Below are 14044 nucleotides of genomic sequence, written 5' to 3'. Positions count from 1 at the left end.
TGAGTTGATGATAAGCACTGAGTTTCTGAGGCTTCTTACTGAACAGTAAATGAAACAATGGGGAATATCTTTCTCTAACTTTTGGAGGATTGTAGTCCTCATATCTACTGACTTTGTAATAAGCTAAGTTAAATGAATTCTAATCTAAACAGAATCTTTGCATATGCCAATCTCTAAAACTAAAACACACTTTGTGGTCCAGTTTAATTCATTTTTCCATTTGGGTTAATTGGGGTAATTAAATGAGGACTGGGGAAAAACCTGAATAATGGTGAGACTCACTGGCTACAGGATACATGTTTAATCAAATCATTGAAAATTGGTAGACACTGAACTGTGTGTTTTCAAAGAATGAGGACCCTTTTGTAAATGTGTTAGGAAATTCAGGGAGTGGGAAGTACAGGTGCAGCCATCAATCATAGGATTTCTCCCTCTCAGAGACATCTGTTCCTGTAAAAGAAAAAGGGTGAGAGAAAAACATTGTAGCCAAACACAAAATAGAATCTTGGAGATAAGCTAAATAGTAGGTGTATGCTGCTATTCTCAACAATTTAATTAGCATCTAATTAGAACCAATATGGAATTTATAAAAAGAGAGTTAATCTTTTCCCTGATGAAAGAAACAGAGGATGTTCTAATATCTAAGGAAAGGCTATTGGTTCAATCATGCCCCCGGCCTTGAATATATTGTAGTCTAATGTAGTCCCAAGGCCAGGAACAGAATTAATCCTTCATACTTGGATGTAGATGGTCTGCAGTGATTCCTCCCAAGTACAGAGTAAAAACACAGTCCATCTCAGCCAACCCTCCATCCAAACTGTTGCATCTGGAAGTGCCAGTGAACTGGGCAGAGGAATGCCCCTAGGAATGGAGTAAATAATCTCAGAACTTTATGTTCTCAATGGCCTTGTTGATAAGTATTTATGAAAGTTATCTGAAATTATTATGAGAAGGAACATACTATGAAATTAGCAAATGATACTAGTTTACAGCTTCAGCTTAGAACTTTATAGAGAGATACTGTGTTTCCTACTTGGGATAATAAGAAGTGTATGCAGTCATAGGATGGGTGGTTGTATCTTGTTGGGAGAAAGCATAGAGTTGTTTTGTTCTTGTTTTCAAATTCAAATACAAGCATATGAAAGGTACAGATGCAAAGTAGCCATAAGGATGGACTATGCCAGTTACTAAAATATTTTGTTTTAGCTCCAAACTACCCTTCTACATTCTCTTTTGTGATGCTGGGCAGAAATTGAACAAACTCCCATTTCTCCTTTGGCACCTGGTTCCCGATAGGCTTTGATAAAAGTGAAGCAGAGGGTGACAGGATGTTTGGAGAAAAAAGAAAGGGATGTACTCTCTTTTTATTGTTCCTTGTTTCCTTTTCTGTTCCTGTTAGTTTCATCAAAGCAGCATTACCTGACCTAAGTACATGATTTTTATCCAAAAACAGCTATTTAATCCATTATGTAGTTTTTCCTAATAATACCAGAACCACCCTATTCATACCTCCTTTGGAGATTTTAGGACTATCTGGCTTGCACCCCCCACACACACCCCACACACATACAAATGCATGACTATCACCTCTACAAAGACCATATTCTGATCTCATTATTACACCAGTCAAGATCTTTCACAAAACTGATGTTTAGTGAGTCTTAGTAAATTAGCCTGCCACAGTCTCATGAATGTTAGGAGAAGACATGAGACTCCTGGGTCAGAAACAAAAGACACTTTAACACCTACAGTAATGGCAATAGAATATCAGAATTTACACTACTTCTCTGAGTCTCACCTCCCAGAGGGAAGTGTGAAAAGGTGCTGGGTCACAAAAGAGGAACCTCAAATTTTCAGAACCTAAACATTCCATAACAAGCGGGAAGAAAACATTTTGAGAACCTAACATTCCATAACAAGCAGGAAGAAAACATGCCTAACCTTTATTTCAGAGGCAGATATCCTGTCTTTGAATGATCTGAAAGGAGACACTATCTCTTGTTTGCAAGATGTACAGAAATACAAAAGGCCCTTGAATGAGTATCACCAAACAATATCACCTCTCATTTCTACAGAATTCTGGTCTCTTGGCAAGTTTTCCCAATACTCTATCACTCTTTTTGCCACTCTGACTAATCCGATGGAAAAAGACCTGAAAAAATTTCAGTCTTTTTGTCTCATACAGAATTTAACCAAGGCTACCATCAATAAGACTGAAAAGCAGAAAGAGGCTAACCTCCAGCCTGGTCACCTGAACTATGCTGTTTCCCAGGCACAATCGGTTGAACAAATTCTACAAACCTACAGGCTCTCACTTTTGAAAGTCAAATGTCTTTCTCCAAATTTCTCTATTTAACCTTTCCAATTGGCCTGAAGCATTACAACAGGGAAAGCAGAATATTTACCAACTGTAGCAAGGAGAAAATCTAGGGGAAATCTATCACACAAAACAACCTTAGCCAATGAGAGAGGTTGGCCTAAATGCTTCCTACAGTTGAGGTTATATTGGTAATTTCAGCTAAAGCCAGGGAAAACTTTCTTATGACAATTTTTAATTAGGTAACTTCCATTATAGAGATAATTGTCCACAGGTATGCATAAATAATGAGTCCCTTTGAAAGCTATCCTGAAATCAAGGATAGCTTTTGGGGGGAAATCTTATTAGAGATTATATAATAATGTATGGCATATATATATATATATATATATTCCCTTGAATATTTGAATTCTTCTTCTGAATACCATTAAGATATAAGTCATGTTTTATTCATGAGGGAGCCAAATTAATGACTGGTTTCCAACATAAGAAATACAATATGGGGAAATGTGTGGCAGTCTGGAAAGAAAGTGTTGTATGTAAAAGTAGGGGAAGAACTTACATCATTTGGGGACACAGATAAATCATCTAAAAAGCTTCTGATATATCTCATTGATCCTAAATTTCCAAGTTCAACTAACATAATTCAGTGCTTTTTTTGGAGGTTCTATCATATTTGTCCATGTGACCAAATGGGGAGCATTTGTCCACACTCTGGATTGATGAAACAATAGTTATGAAAATGTAAATAAGGAGGTATTGATAGTTGGTTGGCCTAGGATGCACAGGAGTTGGAATCTGATAAACTTCTTTGTAAGGTTACAGAGGATGGCAATCAAATCTTTATCAGCACCATGTGACAGGATGAAAAATCCAGCAGTCAGTTAAATTTGAGGTATTTATAACAGTTTGAGAGAGCTTCAACAGTGGATTTTCTTTGGCAAGAAGACTCTAGGGATAGTTCTAAAAGACAAAGATCATTAATACCCCTCCCTCCTCCATACGTCAGAGGGTCTAACTTAACACTGTTTTGCTGTCTGTAAACTTGAAAATAAAATTGCACATACAGTCCAGTAGTTATAATTTCATCTTTTTTTCTCTTCCTCACTCTTACCCAGACCTTTTATCTGGAGGAGTCAGATGTAAAAGAGACAGGGAAATTTTTATAAGTAAACTTATAAAGACATTATGGCACCAACATTGGCACATATAAATCATTTTACAAGGACTGAAAGTAGTATTAGTATATTTTTTAAAAAGTGATTATTAGACCTATAAGCTAAAATTATGTCAGTCTAGCAAAAAGACCTGGGTATATGAACCAGAATTAATTGAATCCTTTGGGACTTCTTTTGGCTAGGCTAGAACAAGTAACAATAGGCTAGGCTGGAATCACTAATAGAGGAAAGAATAAAGTATCATGACTGGAAATAGCCAAGGTGAAATCCTGAATTTTTAAAATGGGTCTAAATAACCTGCTATACTTTTTATCCTCATCATTACACAGAAACAGAAAAGATAGAATGATCTTTTTCTGGAACAGCCACATTCAATGACCACATTGTCCTATATGATTAAATATGTGATTCAGGAGAAGGTAAAAAAGGTGTTCAGAAGCCTCAAATTGTTAGTTTGCCAGCAGCAGATGACAATAGGAGAGGTGCAGTCTCAATGAGCAGCTTGATTAATTTGGCCTCATCACTGAATGAACCTTAACCATGGGAAATTCAAGAGTGATTCCAATATTTTTATGGGCATCCACAGATCGTTTCTACAGTTCATGTGCGCAAAGACTTTAATTGCTAGACTCTAGTCTACCATGTGGAAGACCAAACTACTAAGTCATTGGCAAGAGCCAAAGAATCAGAAAATGGGGGCAGCCGGGTGGCCCAGCGGTTTAGCGCTGCCTTCAGCCCGGGCGTGATCCTGGAGACCCAGGATCAAGTCCCATGTTGGGCTCCCTGCATGGAGCCTGCTTCTCCCTCTGTCTGTGTCTCTGCCTCTCTCTCCTCTCTGTGCTTCTCATGAATAAATAAATAAAATATTGAAAAAGAAAATGGAACAAGGCTCACCAACTGAAGAATTGGCCAGAGCTCTGATGACCACCCTGAGTTCTTCCCACTTAGTAGAAACTGGTTTTTGTTGTGTATAGCTGGTACTGAATTCGAAAAACCACTGCAGCTCATCGGAAACCACTGTGTTTCATCACTGAGGGTAAGCTGTGAACCAAGAACTTCACTGAGCCAGTGACTTGGCTTCACATGGCAGGATAGGTAAAATATTTTTCCCCAAAGAGAAAGCTTCTATTTTTCATGTAATCTCATAATGCTGCTGGGGCCAGGCTAGCTGCGTTCTCAAATACTGTCACCATTTCTGATGGCCTTCTTGAAATTTCAGAAATAATTTTAAGCTCATGGTCATTCATCAGTAAGTTTTTAAAAAATATATATGTTTACAATGAATTTCTAGTGCCTGTAGGTTTTTTAAGGCAAAACTCAAAATTCAATCACCTCAAAGAAAAGCTTGCTGGAGGATATAAGAGAGCAATTAACAACGTTTCTATAGATTATAACATAAAAGCAATATAAAGAAACATTATGCAGTACTACTTAATTTTCCTAATATAAAAAATTCCTCTTACAAAATCAATATGAAGCAGAAGGCAGCAAAAAAAAAATGGGAAGAAAAAATGTAAAAATGTTCAATTCACATTTTAAAACATGTAAAACTCACTAGAAATAGAATGAGACCAAATACAAGAGACCTCATAATCATAATGTCATAAAAGGTTGATGGATATTCATTGTTTTCCAGAATGTTGGCAAATGTGTACTCAGAAACATTAGTAGTATAAGCATAAATTGACTTGACATTTTGGGAGGTCACTTTTGCAACATGAACCAAAATTTTAAGAACAGCACTATGTATCCTTATAATTTATCTTTTAAAGATGTATTTCATGTTGAAAGAGTCAAGTGAAAAATTATTTTGGCATAAGAATGTTTATCAGAAACTTGTAAGAGTATAAATTTGGAAATAAATATCCATCAACAGGGAGTTTTCTTATATGCATTATAGCAGAGCTACACAATGGAACACCTTTTGTAAACAAAGAAATACTGTGTAGATATTGAAATTGTTAGTATAGAACTCTAATACTTGAGACGAGAAAAAGATCACAATGTGTAACAAATATAAATGTGATAAGAATGCAATATGGATAGCAAACTATGAGGAGATAAAGGACATGCCCGTATGCTGCAATTGTATATGAGGTTCAAAGTCCATCAAATAATAAACATTTCATGTTTTTCCATTCTCCCTTTTAAATATATAGTCTTCAGTAAAATTTTAGAAATAGCTACCTGTGAACTGTATATTATTCAAGTGTTTATAAATAGACTACAAATATTTACACTCAAATTTTGTAACTATGCATGTATCATCTGTCTACATGTCTATGTATTCATCTATGTGTGCATCATGCAAAACAAAAACAACAAAAATATTTCATGAAAACTTTAAAGGTTATGCCATATGCCCAAGCAATATGGGTCATGTTGCTTTTTTTTCCCTCTTAATTGTTAATGCTGAAAAACCACTGCAGCTCATCGGGAACCACTGTGTTTTTATAATCAGAAGGGAAAAATAATTTTTAAAAAGTAATTTATTAAAAAAAAATAAAAAAATAAAAAGTAATTTATTCTTATTATTAGAATTAACTCCATTTTAAGATTTTTATAGTTTATTAATCCTCTAAACATTGCGTTATCAGATAAAATAGGTTAAAATGTAATCATTACATGTGACAGATGGGCTCATTTGAATTGATGAATCAAAATACATAGACACAGAACTGTGGGCACAGCACTATTACAGATATTTTGATTATCCCAAAGGAATATAACTTGTTCTTTCTGTTAAGAAGAACAGAAAGAAAGTTAAGAAGGATTTCAAGACAATTATGCCTACTCATTAAAATTTATACTGAGGGGCAGCCTGGGTGGCTCAGTGGCTTAGTGCTGCCTTCAGCCTAAGGTGTGATCCTGGAAACCTGGGATCGAGTCCCACATCAGGCTCCCTGCATGGGGCCTGCTTCTCCCTCTGCCTCTCTCTCTCTCTCTCTCTCTCTCTCTCTCTCTGTGTGTGTGTGTGTGTGTCTCTCATGAATAAATAAATAAAATCTTTAAAAAAATAAATAAAATTTATACTGAATGGAGAGTTAATTATGAAATGTGTGGTATAAAAGACAGCACAATGTAGAACGGCCCCAAGTGGCCCTGGTCTCTGCGATAGTGGCTCATCCCCTGTGGAAGAGGACCAGCACATAAAATATGCAGGCACTGTGCACCCACCCACACATGATTTGCCGAACTCTCAACCACCAAGGTCTTGGAATTGGAAGCATGTCCTCTCTGGAAGAAGACCCATACCACCTTTTAAAAGTAGGCATCCCACCCACTACTTTCACTAGTACCAGACATAGCTTTCTTAACACACAGAAACAGACACAGAGTTGAATAAAATGTGGAGACAAAGGAATGTCTCAAATGACAAAACAGGACAAAATCACACCAAGAGACCTAAGCAAAAGAAATATAGATAACATGCCTGATAGAGAATTTAAAGTAATGGCCATAAAGATACTCAATGGATGGAAGAAAAGACTAGTGGGCATCATAATACTTTTAATAAAGAGATAAAAAAGAACCGATCAGAGATGAAGAACACAGTAAATGAAATTAAAAATATACCAGATGGAATAAATAGCAGGTTAGAGGAAGCAGATTAATGAACTGGTGTTCTGGAAGACAGAGTAATGTAAAGTAATTAAGCCTAGCAGATAAGAGAAAAATAATTACATAAAATGGAAATAGACTTATGGAACTCTGACTCCATCAAATGTAATAACATCTGCATTATATGATTTCCAAAAGAGAGAGAAAAAGGGATAGAAAAATTATTGAAGGAATAATAGCCAAAAACTTCCTGAATCTGGAGAAGGAAACAATCCAAATCCAAGAGGTACAGAGACTTCCTCAACAAAATCAGTACTACAAAAACAAGCAGAAAACAAGTAACAAATGGCAATAAATACCTACCTATAAAAAAATTACTTTGAAGGATGCCTGAGTGGATCAGCAATTGAGCATCTGCCTTTGACTCAGGGTGTGATCCCAGGGTCCTGGGTTCGAGTCCCACATTGGGCTCCCTGCTAGAAACCTGCTTATCCCTCTGCCTATGTCTCTACCTCTCTCTCTCTCTCTCTCTCTCTCTGTCTCTTGAGAATAGTCTTTATTTTTTTTTTAAATTTTTTTATTTATTTGTGATAGTCACAGAGAGAGAGAGAGAATGAGGCAGAGACACAGGCAGAGGGAGAAGCAGGCTCCTTGCACCGGGAGCCCGACGTGGGATTCGATCCCGGGTCTCCAGGATCGCGCCCTGGGCCAAAGGCAGGCGCCAAACCGCTGTGCCACCCAGGGATCCCGAGAATAGTCTTTAAAAAATAAAAATAAATAAAAATAATTTTGAATGTAAATGGACTAAATGCTCCAATCAAAAGATACAAGGTGATATAATGGATTAAAAAAAAAAAGGAGACCCATCTATATGTTGCTTACAAGACTCATTTGAGACCTAGAGACACATGCAGATTGAAAGTGAGATCATGGAGAAATATTTATCATGCTAATGGATGTCAAAAGAAAGCTGGGGTAGCAACACTTATATTGGATATAACACACTTTAAAACAATGACTGTTGGAGGCACCTAGGTGGCTCAGTCAGTTAAGCATCTGCCATTGGCTCAGGTCATGATCCTGGGGTCCTGGGATTGAGTAGGGCTCCCTGCTCAGCAGGGAGTCTACTTCTCCTTCTCCTTCTCTCCCTACTCCTGCTCATTCTCTCTCTCTCTCTCTCTGTCTCTCCAATAAATAAATAAAATCTAAAAATAATACAAAGACTGTAATAAGAGACAAATGATACTATATAATAATAAAGGGGGCAATCCAACAAGAAGACATAATAATTGTAAATATTTATACACCTAACTTGGGAGTACCCAAATACACAAAACAACTAATAACAAACATAAGGGAACTAAATAATAATACAATATTGCACAGGGCTTTAATGCACCAAATTCATCAACAAAAAATCATCAAAGCAGAAATTCAACAAGGAAACAGTTGCTTTGAATGGCACACTTGACCAGATGGATTTAATAGACAAAGTCAAAACATTCCATCCTAAAACAGCAGAATACCATTCTTTTCAAGGGCACACGGAACATCCTCCACAATAGATCACATATTAGGCCACAAAACAAGTCCCAAAAACTCTTTAAAATGATCAAAGTCATATAAAGCATTCTTTCTGACCACAGTACTATGAAAACTAGAAATCAACAATAAGAAAAAAATCTGAAAATAGCACAAATACATGGAGGTTAAATCACATGCTACTGAACCATAAAATGCTCAACCATGATTTCAAAGAAGAAACCAGAAAATGCCAAGCAGAAAGATGAAAATGAAAACTCAGTGTTCCAAAATCTTGGGGGGTGACGCAAAAGCAGTTCTACGGTGGAAGTTTTTAGCAATATAGTCCTATCTCAAGAAGCAATAAAAATCTCAAGTAAATAACCTAACCTCACACCTAAATAACTTAGTGAAAGAATAAATGAAACCCCAAATAGCAGAAGGAAAGAAATTAAAAAAAGATTAGAGCAGAAATAAATGATACAGAAACTACAAAAATAATAGAACAGATCAGTGAAACCAGGAACTGGTTCTTTTTAAAGATAAACAAAACTGATTAAGCTCTAGCCAGACTCATTAAAAAGAGAAAAAGAGAGAGAACTCAAACAAAATCACCAATGAAAGACAAGTAACAACAAACACCAGAAATACAAACAACTGTAAGAGAATATTGTACGAAATTATACAAATTGGGGGATCCCTGGGTGGCGCAGCGGTTTGGCGCCTGCCTTTGGCCCAGGGCGCAATCCTGGAGACCCGGAATCGAATCCCACGTCGGGCTCCCAGTGCATGGAGCCTGCTTCTCCCTCTGCTTGTGTCTCTGCCTCTCTCTCTCTCTCTCTCTCTCTCTCTGTGACTATCATAAATAAAAAAAAAAAAAGAAATTATACAAATTGAACAACCTAGAGGAAATGTATAAATTCCTAGAAAAATATAATCTACAAAAACTGAAATAGAAAGAAATAGAAAATTTGAAAAGACTAATTACCAGCAATGAAGTTGAATCAGTAAACAAAAAGTTTCCAACAAATAAAAGTCCAGGACCAGATGGTTTCACAGGGAAATTCTATCAAACATATAAAGAGTTACTATCTATTCTTCTCAAACTTTTCCAAAAAATAGAAAAAGAAGGAAACAACTTTCCAAACTTGTTCTATGAGACCAACATTATCCTGATACAACAAGATAAAGACAACACAAAACAAAGAGAACTATAGGCCAATATCTCTATGAACATAGATGCAAAAATACTCAACAAAATATTGGTAAACAAAATTCAACAATACATTACAAAAATCATTCACCATGATGAAGTGGAATTTATTCCTAGGCTACAAAGGTAGTTCAGTATTTGCAAATTAATCAACATGATATATCACATCATTAAGAGAAAAGATAAGAACCATTTGATTCACTCAGTTGATGCAAAAAAAGCATTTGACAAAGTACTTTCCATGAAAAAATCCTCAACAAAATAGTTATTGTTGCAGTTGTATATAATAGTTATATATATAATAAAGGCCTTATATGTAAAACCAACAGCAAATATCATACTCAGTGGGGAAATACTGAGAGCTTTTCCCTTAAGGTTAGAAACCAGATAAGGACCTGTACTCTCACCACTTTTAATCAACATAGTACTTGAAGTCCAGGCCACAGCAATCAGACAACAAAAAGAAATAAAAAGTACTGATTGGGAGATGTGATACTTTCACACTTTGTAGTTGACATGATACTACAAAGAGAAAACTCTAAGAACTCCACAAAAAAAAATAAATAAATAAAAATAAAAATAAAAAAATAAAAAACAAACAAAAAAAACTACCAGACAGTTCAAAAAGCTAACAGATAAATGAATTTAGTAAAGTCATGGGATACAAAATTCACATACAAAGAGAAATCACATTTCTATATACTAATAATGAAGTAACAGAAAGAGAAATTAAGAAAACAGTCACATTTACAATTGCTCCAAAAGTAATGAAATACCTAAAAATAAACTTAACCAATGAGATGGAAGACTTTTACTCTGAAAACTATAAAAGATTGATGAAAGAAATTGAAGATGACACAAAGAAATGGAAAGATATTCCATGGTTATGGACTAAGAGAACAAATATTCTTAAAATGTCTATATTATCCAAAGCAATCTACAAATTTAATTTAATTCCATCAAAATATCAACAGCATTTTCCACAGAACTAGAACAAGCAATCTTAAAATTTGTATGGAACCACAAAAGACCCCAGACAGCCATAGAAATCTTGAAAAAGAAAAGTAAATCTAGAGGCATCACAATTCTAGACTTCAAGTTATATTACAAAGCTTTCATGATCAAAAACATATGGTAGTGGCATAAAAATAGACACATAAATTAATAGAACAAAAGAGATAGTCATAAATTAACACAAAATATGCAATCAATTAATTTTCCACAAAGAAAGCAAGAATATGCAATGGGTAAAAGTCTCTTCAACAAATAGTGTTAGGAAAACTGGAGAGCAACTTGCAAAAGAATGAAACTGGATTACTTTCTTTACCATACACAAAAATAAACTCAAAATGAATTAAGAACCTACGTGTAAGACCTGAAACTATCAGAATCCTAGAAAGAGCTTAAATATCAAGCTCTCTGACATTAGCTGTAGCAACATCTTTCTAGATATGTCTCCTGAAGGAAGAGAAACAGAAGTAAAAATAAAAAATAAGGACTATATCAAAATAAAAACTTCTGCACACCAAACGAAACAATCAACAAAACTAAAGACAACCTACTGAATGGGAGGAGATATCTGCAAGTATCATTTCTACCCAGTAGACTAGGGCTCCTGTTTCTCCACATCTTCACCAACACTTGTTGTTTCTTGAGTTTTTTATTTTAGTCATTCTACTAGATGTGAGGTAGATATCTCATTGTAGTTTTGATTTGCATTTCTCTGATGATAAGTGATGTTAAGTATCTTTTCATGTGTATGTCTTATTTGGAGAAATGTCTCTTTATGTCTTCTGCACATTTGAAATTGGATTATTTGGGGTTTTTTGGTGTTGAGTGGTATAAGTTCTTGGATACTAACCCTTTATTGGATATGTCATTCACAAATATCTGAAACACAGTATGTTAACTATACTGCAATTTTTTTAAAAAATTGCACAATGCAGGTAAGTGCACATTACTTCTTGAGCTTGTGATTTCTGAAGTCATTTTGAGTTACAGCTAAATCTTGTTTTCTGATTATCCTTTGATCTACTGATTTCACACTTTGCTTCCAAACTTGTAGTTTGCACTGACAAGCTGATTTTCCACACACCCCCTACCCCAGTCCCTTGCCAAGCTGCTCTGATTTCCAGATTTGATTCAGCATCCATTGTTCAGGTATATTCTTCATTAAATGTAGTTCATTGGTATAAACTGCCTGATTCTTTTGCTCTGAAAATGTCTTACTGTGTTTTCCTATCTCCCAGGACTAATTATTTCCATGCCTTCTAGAATTGACCTAACCCTTAAATTAAAATGTGGTTTGGTCTGCAAAAGTAGAATTCAAGTGGAGGAATAATGAATGAGCTGAGCTTTGATAAGTAGGAAGGATTTGGAGAGGGTGATTGATCCTTTAAATTGATTTTTCCCTCTATCATATATTATCTGTATCATTGAAAGTGCAAATATGAAATAATTACTTTTGTATTTCAGAGGACTCTGATACTCTTTCTTCCACTGTTAAGTTAGTTATGTGATTCAAATTCACACCTCTTGATAACGTTTCAAGGCTCAGTTTAGTGTTTTTAACAATGTCAATTTATAATCATTGTGGTTGAAACCATTCAGCATACTAAAGTTTGAGATTAGCACCAGACTCAATCTTCCTTTCAACTTCAAGTGGCACAACATCTGGCTTTAATGCTTTGATGTTGAAAAACACTGCTTTACAGGAAGTATATTTACATGGATGACATTAAATGACAAGTAAATAACTCCTGAAGATTTTAATAGCATACAGTTATTGTCTTTAGCCAAATAATTATTCTTTTTAGTCACTTTATTCATGGTTCCCTAATGCTAAAATGAGCGATATTATTTAAGCAAAAATAGATATTCAAATTATTAAACTGAGTTGGGAAATATTAGATTGATTCTTTCAAGGGTTACAAAGAAAAAGCAAACAGGAGTAAAATTACTAATAAAAATGGCAGAATTGTTTGCTAAGCATCTACACGCAAAGATTAGAGAAGCTACAACAGAGATATTTGAACCCTGGAATCACTTTATGATTATTTACGGGGACAAACAAAGAACCAGTGCCATTAGTACAGAACATTCGTTGGATCCTCATTTAAAGCTATTGGAAGTGAAGCTGTGGTGAAGCTTCTGTTCTCTAACTTCATGATTATGGATGAACTAGAATTGCTGCACTAGGGTAGCCCTGGTGACGCAGCGGTTTAGCGCCACCTGCAGCCCAGGGTGTGATCCTGGAGACCCCGGATGGAGTCCCACGTCAGGCTCCCTGCATGGAGCCTGCTTCTGCCTGTCTCTGCCTCTCTCTCTCTGTCTCTCATGAATAAATAAATAAAATATATAAAAAAAGAATTGCTGTACTAAATTAACATAAGGTTAAACAGATTCTTCTCAATGGTGCTGAATTAAGAGGCAAAATTAGGAAAAGACATCTCATCTCTGAGTATGAAACATTTTCTTGTTGCCCAAGAATCAACAAAAACTTTATAAGAATAAATGTTATGTCAATGAAAATTATTTCTGTTGCTTATTTTATCTAAAGAAAAGAAGCTGATTTGTGTCCAGGACCCACAGGCAAAAAGAAAAAAAAAAGAAAAGAAAAGAAGCTGATTAGTGTTCTCGTATATTATCTAAATATGTTTTCCTTTAAAACTTCTTGTTTGGCTTTCTAATATGATTCCTTGTGTGCTACATAATATTGAAAATAAATGAAAACAACCCTAAATCATTTAAGAAAAACAAATGATTTAAACTTATTGATAGCTCACTCATTTTTATAATCAAAAATTTTTGTTAAGGTAGAAAAATATTTTAAAGAACTGTGGAAGAAATTAGTTAGAATATAGTTCTTATAGTTCTTAGTTAAGACCTGTATAGTAGAGATTTAAAAGTCTTTATGTGGTGGATTTGTGCTGTTTTCACCTTTTTTTTTTTTTTCATTGAAACATGTTTCCTGTCCTTATAGCAACAATACTGTATTCCATGTGCTTTCTAGAAACCTAAATCCATCCAATGCTCTGGAATATAGCAAGTATATTAGGCCAGTCAACTATTCCATCATTGTCACAAATACTGGTATAGGGATGAACAGGTGACTCATGAAAGTCAACAGGTCAAATGAAATTATAACCTGAGATTAGTGTTTCTCTCACTGGGTGGCCGGAAGTTACTTAAGGTGGAAGCAATCCAATGAAAGGGGAATGCACCTGATGACATTGCCTAGACCCTGCATCGTAT

General features: G+C 35.2%; 1 long non-coding RNA gene across 2 annotated transcripts in view; it reads right to left on the bottom strand.

Moving 5' to 3' along the window:
* LOC111095151 overlaps positions 1 to 14044 on the bottom strand; it is an 84040-nt gene that overhangs the window by 45006 nt on the left and 24990 nt on the right. For both annotated transcript variants that reach the window (XR_005356778.1, XR_005356777.1), the window contains exon 3: positions 283 to 450. This is a non-coding gene — a long non-coding RNA (uncharacterized LOC111095151). The remainder of the gene's footprint in view (positions 1 to 282; positions 451 to 14044) is intronic.

This window comes from Canis lupus, chromosome 3 (assembly GCF_011100685.1).
Source record: "Canis lupus familiaris isolate Mischka breed German Shepherd chromosome 3, alternate assembly UU_Cfam_GSD_1.0, whole genome shotgun sequence".
Taxonomy (NCBI): Eukaryota; Metazoa; Chordata; class Mammalia; order Carnivora; family Canidae; genus Canis; species Canis lupus.
Note: the sequence above shows the minus strand (reverse complement) of the source record. Positions and strands in the feature narration are given on the sequence as shown.